The sequence below is a fragment of the Phocoena sinus genome, chromosome 1, assembly GCF_008692025.1.
Source record: "Phocoena sinus isolate mPhoSin1 chromosome 1, mPhoSin1.pri, whole genome shotgun sequence".
Lineage (NCBI taxonomy): Eukaryota > Metazoa > Chordata > Mammalia > Artiodactyla > Phocoenidae > Phocoena > Phocoena sinus.
In genome coordinates this window covers 52,939,786-52,952,525 of record NC_045763.1, presented here as the reverse complement: position 1 = coordinate 52,952,525, position 12,740 = coordinate 52,939,786, and the positions used below count along the sequence as shown (strand labels likewise).

At 44.1% G+C, this 12,740-nt stretch overlaps 1 pseudogene; it reads left to right on the top strand.

Annotated features, from left to right (window-relative positions):
* LOC116757589 overlaps positions 1-6,339 on the top strand; it is a 79,211-nt pseudogene extending 72,872 nt beyond the window's left edge.
* The last annotated feature ends 6,401 nt before the right edge of the window (positions 6,340-12,740 follow it).

The window sequence follows — 12,740 nt, the reverse complement described above, 5'->3', positions numbered from 1 at the left end:
TTATTATATTTTATTTTTTGGCCGTGTCACATGGCATGTGGGATCTTAGTTCCTCAACCAGGTATCAAACCCACACGCCCTGCAGTGGAAGCGTGGAGTGTTAACCACTGGACCGCCGGGGAAGACGCTTGTTTTTTAACTAAGATGCACTGTGAATGGAATTTAGGAGACCGGTGCTGCAGGCGGCCACACTGATAGGTCTGACATTGAGTCACAGCCAGGCAGGGCTTGCAAGACCCTGGGTCATCTAATGGCCCCGGACCAAACAAAATGCTGCTTTCGTGCTCCCGTCTACGGCGAAGTTGCATCTTTCTTGAGAATTAAATCCTGATATGTGTATAAGGTGGAAATTTCATGTCGTCAAAATTTCCTTTGAAAATCCCTTAGGAAAATACTATTTTGAAGGTTGACGTACCATCTCTTAGTAAGTCCATGGTGGTCAGTTTTTTATTCCATTGGGGGGGGGGGAATCACCATTTCATAACTGAACCCTCATGAAGATATTGGGTTGCACTTTGAGGCCATGTGGTACCAGAAATTCATATCTTTAAATATTTGAATCAAACTCAGTGCAGCGACACATTTTATGAGAGGCCATGGGGAAGACAGATCCCCCGAGAAAAAGCCAATTCCAGTGTCCCCTTCTTACGCTCCCCCTGGCCAGACATGTTGAGTGGAATGAGAGTAGATTCCCCCTTGACTACTGAAGCGGAAGTCACGTGAGTGGGGTGGTGGTTGCCTAACTCTGCGTATATACTTGAAACAACTGAATCGTACACTTTAAATGGGTGAATTGCATGGTGTGTAACACATCTCAGTAAAGCTGTTATCAAAACAGAAAAAGCAATAAAAAGCATATAGCCCTAGGCACTCGTTTCTAAAAAAATAAATTTCCAAAAGATGAAACCAGTACCAGACCCAGGTTCTTCTCCTGGGCCCTACACTTTAGAGATCCCTGTCTCTGGCTCTCCTATAGCTGTGCCCTCCCGGAATGTCCATGGGGCTAAGAGAACACACCCACCAAGATTCCTCCCTGCCCCTTATAGGCTATGCTACTGGTACTAGGCACCCTGGAATTCCTGCCCAAGTGGTCCAATCTGCTTTCATGGCTCGTAGAGGCTCTTCACCTGTCCATCTCCCAATGGTGATGGCAGGCTTTGTCACAGGTATACATACTCCTAATTTTGAGAGGGTAAAATAGGGACTACTGTTTGCATTTGGGTGGGCATGTAGACAGAGCTTGGACATTCAGGTTGGGCTTTCCAGGAACATGCATAAGACTCCTCACAGCGCAGCACTGAAGTGGAGGTAAGAAAAGAAAAGCGTTAGCCTTGATTCAGGGGCCCTTTCTCTTATTCCTGGACCCTCATATGTTGGAACCTACCAGCCATGATGGAACAAGGATCAAAGTCAGAATAAGCATCAACCTACCGTACTCTTTCCAATATAAGTACATTTCCTCTTTCTCAGAAATCCCCCAACAGCGATGGCTAATATGTATTAAATGTTAGGCTATTTTTTCATGCATTTAACATGCATTATCTCACTTATTTCTTAACAATGAGGTGGGTGCTGTTATCACCCCAACTTCCCTAATGAGAACGCTGAAGGCTTGCAAGAGGTTAAGAAAATAGTTGAGTCAGAATTTTGAAACAGGACAATCTGACAAAATCCCACCGAGCCATACTGCCTCCCTGGGAATGCCTGGCTCATAGATAAGAGTGTGTGAGCAAGAAGCAGTCCTTTTTTTTAGCTTCTAACAATTCTGAGAATGATACAAAAGGAAAAAAATATGTATATCTTCCGACAGAATAGTTGACCAAGTTCCTTTCATTTGAACAAGGTCGGATAGCGCAGAGCGTGCATGAGTATTGTAATACGAATCACATTTGCAGAAGACATTTTCATTTTTCTCTGCAGTATGAAGCAATGGGTTGCCAGTTGCTCCTTCTAAGATTAATCTTTCTGCATCAGAGATGTGGAGATTAATAGTTCAGGGCATGATGACTTATGCACACATGAATATGATTTTCTACATGTTACTAAAAAACTGGTTCACAAAGCATTGCTTCCCTCTGAAATCTCAGTGCCATAATTACTTGAAACTTATTGGTCTGTTCGAGGGTGGTTTTCTCAAGGTTGCAAACAGGACCGCCACATTTACCAGCCCAAACTGGTTTTAGAAGAGCTGACTCAATTCCAGCATGGACACAATTAAAAACAATTTATAATAAATGAATATTTGTGAGCATGTCCCATTATTAGGTGGCACCCCCATTCTACAGATGGGGAAACTAAGTCTCAGAGAAGTTGCATTAATTGTCTAAAGTGGTAGGTAAGGATCAGAAATCAAATCGGTCCCCTGATGGCACTTGGCTTGCTGGAGTCTGGCCTTTCTACAAGTACAAGGGACTGCCATTTTCACAGTTATGTGACTTTTGTATCAACCTAGAGAGTTGTATAAGAATAGGGCCACAGGGCTTCCCCGGTGGCGCAGTGGTTGAGAGTCCGCCTGCCGATGCAGGGGACGCGGGTTCGTGCCCCGGTCCGGTCCGGGAGGATCCTGCGTGCCGCGGAGCGGCTGGGCCCGTGAGCCATGGCCGCTGGGCCTGCGGCGGTGAGAGGCCCGCATACCGCAAAAAAAGAAGAAAAAAAAAAGAATAGGGCCATTTTTGCAGGTGCTTCCCCAGCCTCAATTTCTCCATCTTCTCCTGGAAATAGCACCCAGATCTTGGTGCAGAAAGCAGCTCCTTCCTGGGCTGAGCTCCCCTCTCTGGAGGGAATGACTTCCACCTCATTTTCAGAGGGGTCTCTGATTGGCTTAAATAGTTTGGCTCATCTCATTCTGATCCACAAGGATCTTCAGGATGGGCATGGGACCAAGTTTGCCGGGTGAGACGTGAGGAGACAGCCGCTGGGACATCCAGGAAGGAAGTTTCCTTTTCCATCCACAGTAACAACTGGAAGAGACCGGTCTTCCTCCTTTGGGGCATGCAGTGTATGAAGGAGAGGCCTGAAAACACGGCTGTCATTCTTGCTACCACAGGAGAGGCAACCAGGGGAAGCGGGGGAGGGAAGGGGAGCTGACGCAGAGAAGAGGGCAAAGTGGAGGAATAGCAGAGAAATGGAGACAGAGCCATGATAGTGTGACTTTTAGATCATCTCACACCTTGACGTGTCAGTTTTGCTTAATTTTGATTGAGCTGACAGAGTAGGGACTAGCTTCCCTTTGTATATGAGAAACTGAGGCTCAGAGAGGTTGAATAATTTCTCAGGTCCCCATAGCTAGAAAGAGCTGTGTCTAGGACTGAAATACATGGTCCTTTACCTCAAGTCTCCAACTTCTTCAGTGTTTTAAAAGATGTTTTCCCCAAACTTGGGTCAAGCTATACTTTTTCCTCTTTACCCGGGAAAAATAAGCAGACACCCACTTCATAGAAGATTTACAGAGAAAAGGCCAGAAGACACTGAAAAGAACAATAAAGCCACTGTAACAGAAAGAGCTGTACCAAAGCCAACAGAACCAACAGAATTGGAAATAGCCAATCTTGGGCATTCAGAACAAGTTCTATTAAAAATGTTGATTGATTTATTAGAAACCAGGGAGGCCATTTTAAGTTTTTATAATTAGTAGGGACCTCAAAATAGTCCCATTAGAGACACAAGAGGGAAGAGATATGGGAACATATGTATATGTATAACTGATTCACTTTGTTATAAAGCAGAAACTAACACACCATTGTAAAGCAATTATACTCCAATAAAGATGTTAAAAAAAAATGGTCCCATTAAGATGTCAAAATGATGAACCTAGGGGCAGGACAGGAGTAAAGACACAGACGTAGAGAATGGACTTGAGGATACGGGGAGGGGGAAGGGTAAGCTGGGATGAAGTGAGAGAATGGCATGGACATATATACACTAGCAAATGTAAAATGGATAGCTAGTAGGAAGCAGCCGCATAGCACAGGGAGATCAGCTTGGTGCCTTGTGTTCACCTAGAGGGGTGGGATAGGGAGGGTGGGAAGGAGACACAAGAGGGAGGGGATATGAGGATATATGTGTACGTATAGCTGATTCACTTTGTTAATACAGCAGAAACTAACACAATGTTGTAAAGCGATTATACTCCAATAAAGATGTAAAAAAAAAAAAAGATGCCAAAATCCGTGGAATAAGAAATGTAAAAATAAATTAAAGCATAAAATACTAACTTTAGAAAAGACCTTAGACATCATTTTATCCTACCTCCCACTAAACTAATAGAGAAGTTCCTTTTACTACATTCCAGATGGTCATCCTACCTCTGTTTGAATACCTCCATTGATGGAGAGCTCACTATTTCATAAGGCAACCAATCTGGTTTTAATTTACAGTGTACTCTGATTTAATTAATGAAAAAATAAAAAAATACAGATAGGCAAAACCAGTAAGGTTGCAGGATAGTTTATATTCTTTTAAGTTATTTATTGTATTTTAACGTTTTTTTTTGCTTCTCAGCATTTTCTGTTATCTTATCAATCTTCCCTTGATTTGGCAAACAGCTTGTGTGTTCTGTGTTTTCTGCCTTGGAAGAGGGATGGCTAAGCCGAGAACTAAGGAAAGTCAGGGCATAAGTAAAAGATTTAAGGATTTAGATGTAAAGCCAGACTACCCCACCTTCAGAACAAAACAACATCAACAACAGAAACAAAATTCTCCAGGCTGGAGAAGGTAAGAAATTCACAGGAGAAACACAGAGAGCTTAGACAGAGGGGATGTTGCATCCCACCCTCCACCTTAGGTCAAGCTCAGAGTGAGAGGAGAAAGCAGAAATTCCAGACAGGATTGCAGAAGTCAAGAGCCCTCTCTCCTTCTCTGAGGAGAGTCTGTGAAAGGGGAAAATACCCCAGAGTAGAAACAGCCACGTGGGTTGTCTAGAGAAATAGCTCTGCTATGGTCCCACAGACTTCCCCATAGCACAGCATGGTAAGGGGTGGAGGGAGGTTTCCCAAGCACAGAGAGAGATGCTGCCCAGAGCTCTTGCCAGTGGAAGGAGGAGGATTCCGTGGTGACCTCTGTGGGCTCATGACATAAGACCACATAGAAGTGGCAACATCTCACTGAGCAGATGGAGGTGAATAATGACCAAGGGTCAGGCTCCTTGCACCCCTCTGCCAACGTTATGGGCTATATAACACCCTTGAAAGGAAGCACCATCCCGCGATACCGGTCATTTGTCTTTTATTTTTTGGCTTCTCAAAACCAAACCCCCATCTGGGTTTTGGTGAACACTTCCTTAACGGGAAGCGTTCCCTCTCTCTACCACCCCCTCCCCTGCTAGAGTGAGGGCACGTGACCTATGGTCATTAATTGAATGCTTCTACCCAAAAGTTTGACTCTTGAATGAGTGAAGCAAAGACAAAGGGATGATGAGACCAGCCACAGGATGGCTCTGTTTGTTACTGGTTGTAGCTACATCCTGGTCAGTTTTTCCTGCTGCCTAGCCTTGCTTGGCAGGGCTGACAATTTTCCAAACCCGTGAGCTACCCAATACCTTCCAATGAACTTTGTTATGAAAGTTATTCAGACTCTGTTTCCGTTCCTGCAGTTTCCCAGTACAGAGATTTATACCGAGGAGAATGCAGCAGCAGGTTCTTCAAATCAGAAGGGCTTGGAAATCTGGGATTGATTTTATTGCCTCAGTGGGGAGTTGATGACCATGATCATCTTTTTAGGATTCAGAGACAGGAACCTGGAAGCCCATGGTTCATGGCAGCAAAACATCTTAATTATCACCTGTGGTCATTTGTACAAAGGGCTCATGAGAAGCAAGCTTTCAAGACCACTGTCCCAGGACAGTATACAAGACAGGAGGAGTTCAAGGACTGCAGGACAGAGTGGCTGCTTCTGCTGGCCGTGGTTAGTTTACTAAAAGAGAAAAAGTTTAAACACCCCAAAGTCTCCATTTAAAACATTTATTAACACACAGCAACCTACTATGGCAGTGCTATTGATAAATGAATGTCCAACCTCTGAAAGCCACATAGCTGAGAGACTGGAAAACAAATTCAAAATGGGACCTGAGGTTTGTCGAATTACATCATCAAGTTCTCAGCCTTGTCTTGCCTCTCAGGAGACAGTTAAGGCATGGATAGGATAAGACTTGGAATGAGGGTATATGAACAACTCAGAGAACTCACTGACTCTCCCGTGCTAGCCAAAGCAGCCCTTCTCCTTTGACTGCTGACTCTTTTTCATTTTTGCTCAAAGATACTAGAACTCCCTTACCCCAATGAGTTACACTGGTGGAAGGACTATTTTTATGAACCGCCTTACGGCAACACTCCCTTGTCCTGAGGATCAGAGCTTGAATACCCACAGGGAAGGTGGGGAGTAAAAAGTCAAACCTGCAAGTAGAAGGCATATAACAAGTAACTGGCCAAACTTTGCTAATTTACACCTTCAAGGATCTGGGGAATATGTGTGGGAATGAATTCTGTAGGCTCTTGACTAAGGACAGAAGAACATAATTTTAGACCAAATTGAAGTCATTGACGTGGATGCACTTAGCAGAGACTCCAGATTTTGCAGCAAGTTCGAACAGCTGGGAGTAGATACCGTTGTTTGTTCAGTTGGTTGACAGAAATCTGGACTCAATGGTGGCCAACACTAAACAGAGTTGAGATGTCATAAATTCCTTGATATCATGTAAAGGAAAGAATCCAAAGACTTTGAGAGATAGAAATGCTGGAGTGAATTTATCATGTGTAACTTATCCTTTCACTCCCTAACTATGTCTCCCAGGAGAGCACAGAGGACATCCCCTTTGCCAAAGTCTTGAGAAATACCTCAACGAGGGGAACACCAGCGTCTTCGCTGTAGCCACTGCTATCTGGAGGCTGGGGCTACTGATGGGAGCCACAGTTCGCATGGGGTCCCAGGATTCAGTGGGGGTGGAAGGAAGCCAGGGCAGCAGAGGCTGTGTAGTAGCTTTTCGATAGCAGGGGTGGAAGCTGAAGGGAGAATCCTTCCTGTCCCCTCCCTGGGGATATGTGACTTTAATGAAGCCAATGAGATTTGGCTCTGAATCTTTTATCAGACGTTTCTTGTGCAAATATTTTCTCCCAGTCTGTGCCCTGCTTTCTCATTCTTTCGACATTGTCTTTTGCAGAGCAGAAGCTTTTCATTTTAATGAAGTCCAGCTTATCAATCATTTCTTTCATGGATCGTGCTTTTGGTGTTATATCTAAAATGTCATCACCGATGCCAAGGTCATCTAGGTTTTCTCCTACGCTGTCTTCTAGAAGTTTTACAGTTTTGCGTTTTACATTTAGGTTTATGATTCACTTTGTGTTAATTTTTGTGAAGTGTGAAAGGTCTGTGTAGAGATTCACTTTTTTTGCCTGTGGATATCCGGCTGTTCCAACACCATTTGCTGAAAAAACAATCTTTGCTCCATTGTATTGCCTTTGCTCCTTTGTCAAAGGTCAGTTGACTACATTTATGTGCGTCTATGTCTAGGCTCTCTTTTCTGTTCCATTGATCTATTTGTTTGTTCTTTCACCAATATCACACTGTCTTGATTACTGTAACTTTATAGGAAGTCTTGAAGTCCAGTGGTATCAATCCTTCAACTTTGTTCTTCCCCTTCAATACTCAGAGCTCAAAATCTCAAGCAAGCAAAACAAAAATGACAGATGGTGAGACTGTATTGGGGGACCTTAGCATAAACACCCAACTACTCAACCCCACTTAATGTGACTTTTGATATTTCACGAAGTTCAATATGATCAAACCCTTATTTAGCCCTCCAATTTCATCTTGCTCTGCTCCCTACCCATCCACTAGGCTTCCACCACATTGACCTTGTTCAAGTTCCTTAAACTTATCTAGATTTCCCTCTCTTCACAGCTTTCACACACAGTGTTTCCTCTGCTTAAAATAATCTTCCAGGGCTTCCCTGGTGGCGCAGTGGTTGAGAGTCCGCCTGCCGATGCAGGGGACACGGACTTGTGTCCCGGTCCGGGAAGGTCCCACATGCCGCGGAGCGGCTGGGCCCGTGAGCCATGGCCGCTAAGCCTGTGCGTCCGGAGCCTGTGCTCCACAACGCGAGAGGCCACAACAGTGAGAGGCCCGCGTACCGAAAAAAAAAAAAAAAGTCTTCCAGCTCTGGCCTGGCTAACCCCACTCATCCTTCAGGTTTCAGGTAAATTAGCCCTTTATGATTAGGTCTTTCCTATATTACACTCTTCTCTTTATTTTCCTCTATAGCTCTTATCAGAATGTTAGTTACATTTTAGTTTGTGTATATTTTCTGTGATGTCTCTCTGTTCATGATCCTCTAGGTTTCATGAGGGGAAGGGTCATTTCTGCTTCGTTCCTTGCTGTGTTTACAGCTAACTTCTGGACAGTGGACCTAACAGAGAGATGCTGCTCAAAAATTATTTGCTAAATGGATGCTGTATGCTGCTCTGATGATTTTTCCTCACTTGTATAATGGGAAGATCTTTTCGCGTCAATAAACACCAATCTACAGGGTCATTTGCAATGGTACCATAGTATTCTACAATAAGGATGGTGATGGTGATAATAGCGATCTTCATTTGATCACTACTATCTGCTAGACCCTGTTGTAAGGGCTGCACATATTTTAACTCCTTTAATCTTCCCCAAACTCTATGGTAGACATTTGTATTATTCCTATTTTACAAGTGTGGAAACTGAGGCACAGAATAGTTAAGTAACCTTCCTCAGCATCTCATAGTAGCCTGTGCAGCCTGGATTTGAACCCAAGCATTTTGACTCCAGACCCCTCTGTGCTCTTAATCTTTTTTTTTTTTTTTTTTTTTTGTCGCACCGCACAGCACGTGGGATCTTAGTTTCCTGACCAGGGATAGAAACCGTGCTCCCTGCAGTGGAAGCCCAGAGTCTTAACCACTGGTCCCCTTGTGCTCTTAATCTTGATGGTATATTGCACAGAAAATTCTATTTCATTTTACCAAAGCCTTTATTGTGGTCCATTTAAGTTGTTTCAAACTTTAGGTCATTGAAAATACTGGAATTAATTCCCAGTATCTTTGTACAATTATCCAATCATATTTGAAAATATTTTGCCAAATTCCCCACCAGACTGAACATTTTTCCATCGGCAGAGTAACAATGCTCCTGCCCACATCCTTTGATCTTTTTAGAAACTTAATGGGAGAAATACGTCTACCCAGTTCAGCAAATAAAAACACGGGATGACCAGTTAAATTTGAATTTCAGATAAATAACAAATACATTTTTAGTATAAGTATGTCCCAGGAAATACTTGAGACACATGCTACTTAGTATAAGCATATCCCATGTAACATTTGGGACATACTTACAGTAAAAAATTATTCATTGCTTGTCTGAAACTGAAATTTGACTACAAATTCCAGTTTAACTGGGTGACCTGTGGCACCACGTATTTATGAAGCAATAGCTAACTGCTGGATACTTTGACAATAAAAAAGAACATATAGTTCCTGATATCAACTAGCGCACTGTCCAGTGAGGGAGAAACACATAGTTAAATCTAACACAAGGTAGGGAAGACAATGACAGAGACAGGGGTGTCCATGAGGGACATTTAATACCAGACAGGGAAGGTAGAGAAGTAGTCCTAAGAGACTCTTAAAGGATGAATAGAATTTAGTTGCCCTCAGAGGTGGTGGAGTGTTTCAGGCAAACGGGAGTGTACAGTCAAAAGCAAAAAGCAGTCTGGCTACGTCGGTGACCACAAGCAATTGATGTGGCTGTAGACCAAGTGGGAAGTAGGGCATGAGGAGAAAGGAGCTTGGGGATTGAGGTAGGAGCTGAATCATGAATGTGGATCGTCATATAAGCCACGTTACTGAATAGAACAAGATTTGAAGCAGGACAATGATGGGGACATCCTCTCTGCTGTCCAGATAAGCTGCCATTGTTTTGAAGTCCCATTTCTGGTCCTAGCTCCTCCAGGAACCAGCTGCTACTTGATGGCCTGGGGGCCTTTCCTCCGGGCTTCTCTGGGAACAAACATTGACCACATTGTGTCATAAATGCCTGTTCACTGTCTTCCCCCAAGGGACTTCCTGAGGGTAGGAATCATTTCTTTGGCACCCTGTACTGCAGCTTCCAATTACACACTGCTTTTCCTGAATCCTAAATATTTGCACCAGTGGGTACTGCATCCATGATCTCCCACTGGACCATATTTTCTCTGCTTCGAGATTGTACTCGACCTCCAGATGGACTTCCAGGCCCTAACCATACTGTCAGGAGCTTCCTTAGCGCTGAGAGCCCTCAGTTAATCCCAAGGCCTGGAAATGAACTTCCTTTTCCTGATCGTTATCACGGTCCCCCACCCGTCTTCCAGCAGCTGGATGACTTCCGCTTTAGAAAACTTCCAATGAGAATGACTTCTGTCAATGACTTCCTGCAGCAGAGTCTCAGGTAGCAGACAGTGTCCTCTGGTTACCCCAAGGATACGCTCTTTGGGATGTCCCATGGCCACAACTTCGGCTCTCTATTATCCCTTCATCTTCCTTCCAGAGGCTCCTCCTCTCGCAGACCGTGAGGTTCCTCAATTTCTTCGGGGGTACTTTTCTGTCATTCCCATGTGACAGGTATATATTGGTCCATATGCTTGGATGCTTACCTTGTTATGGCCCCCACCCCCGGCAAGCATAACCCTTCTCTAGCTTTGTCCCTCAGCAGATCCAAGCCCTACATGGCCCTTGAGTGGGTCCCACACTCAGTGCCCTGCCTACCTCCTGGATAGCTCTGGCGGTGACATCCTGCCTTGGCTTCTGTGTCTCTCCAAGGTTGTGAGTTTCTGTGGTTTAATGACAAGAACTTTGACTCTGAAAAGCCTGGCTTGGAATCCCAGCCTGGTTGACTTTCATTTTATTATTTAATTTAACCTGCTCAAGAATCCCATGATGACTGTGTTATTATCTTTTGTAGACAGGCAAAAGCATAAGAAAACCAAAAAACCTGTGGGCACAGAAATGTTAAATAATTTTCTCAAGATTACCGATCTAGCGAGTGGGGTACCTGGGATTCAAACTTGGCTTCTGTGATGTCAAAACTCACGTTCTGCCTGTTGCGTGGTCTCCAGGCAAGCACGATGCACGGGCTCAGGGCAAGTCACTTCAGTTTTATGAGTTCCAACTTCCTTCTGTCTAAAACAGAGTTAATAATAGGTTAATAACAGCCACCTCTCAAGATGGTTGTAGAGATTAAATGGAATTATGTAAATTAGGCACCTAGCCCAGAGCCTGACAACAAATATGCAAGAAATATTTCCTTCCCGCCTTGCTATGTCCGTCTGGGTAGATTTTCCCATTGTCTTAGCAAGGGGCAGCTCTGAGGAAATAGCAGTTGTGTCAACCGCGCCAACCTGGGAGGAGCTGCTTTACAGAAGCGCAGGTGCATGAAAGCTCTTTTCCCCAGTTATCAGGATGAAATGGGCAGAGTCAGAACAGGCACCCAGGAAACACCTCCTCACAGATCAGGAAGCATCTCATCCAGCAGGATGGTCTGAGACCTCCCCTGGGACCTGCCCCCGGCACCTGGGAAGCCAAGTATCTACCAACCTGTGACATCCCAAAAGAAGGTATCAGCTAACGGGCTCAGTAAGTATTTGGGAGAAATACTCTCTTGGATAAAGCTACTTTTGGGTGCTCATCTCCCCACCCCATCTGAGCATGTCCATGGCCCTGCTCTGAGTTACGAGGACATAAATTTCCATCACAAATTTATTGCCATCATTTATCAACTCCTGTTGCTCAATGGACAAGTAGTTAATTTTAAAATGAAGTGGGGCTGTTTTCATTAATACCCTTGCACGAACTACCCATCAAAACACTCAGAGACAATTAATACCATGTTGCTGAATACTGAGCAGATAAATATCTCCAGTCTTGGCTTGTCTCTGGGAGATAGAAGACATTAGACTCATCCTCTGTTGTAATAATATTCTCTCATTCTCTTCCTCTCCATAGCATCAGAAACATTTACATCTAAGAATGAGATTAAATAGCCATATCAGCCCATAACATGAATTTAAAGGGCTGTTGGTTCACAACACCTAAGTAATGCCTTCAGGATATAGTGGTAATGACAATAGACCTAAAAAGAAGATGGAACATATCTGAGGACGATGCATCTCCAATACCAAAGCCTTCTGGCCTTGAAGGCTTTCTGGAAGGCAAATGCCTTGCCTCTGATGGGGGCTGAAGTCCCCGCTGGTTAGCAGCCTGAGCAGTGGGTGGAAGTTGGAGCCCACATTCCCACAGGCTCAAAACCTACATAGAAAGAATAGTCTAGATTTTGACAACTCTGGAGCCACATCAGGGCTTCACGGCTTGTGGTCGTTTGTTATTTTACTAAGGCATGATTTTACACCTCACATTGAGGCTGCTGTCAGAGTGATTTTCTCACTTTGGAGGAAGCCTAGTAACCCTCCCTGCCCCCAGCACCGCATCCAACCGTTTTTGTCCTTAACCATTCACTTGAAGGCCTACTGTGTGCCAAATGCTGTCTTAGGCCCCGGGGACGCAGCACAGGATCTCGACCTTCAGGGAGAATGTTCATATCAGCTTTATTATTTTCTACCTGCCAGCATCATTTACACAACTCTTAAGAGGTAATAAAAAATTCGTTTCTTTGTGGAAAATAGCCCTGAAAAGAAATCCAGGTGGTGCATTAAAAAAAATTTGAGGGGGCTTCCCTGGTGGCGCAGTGGT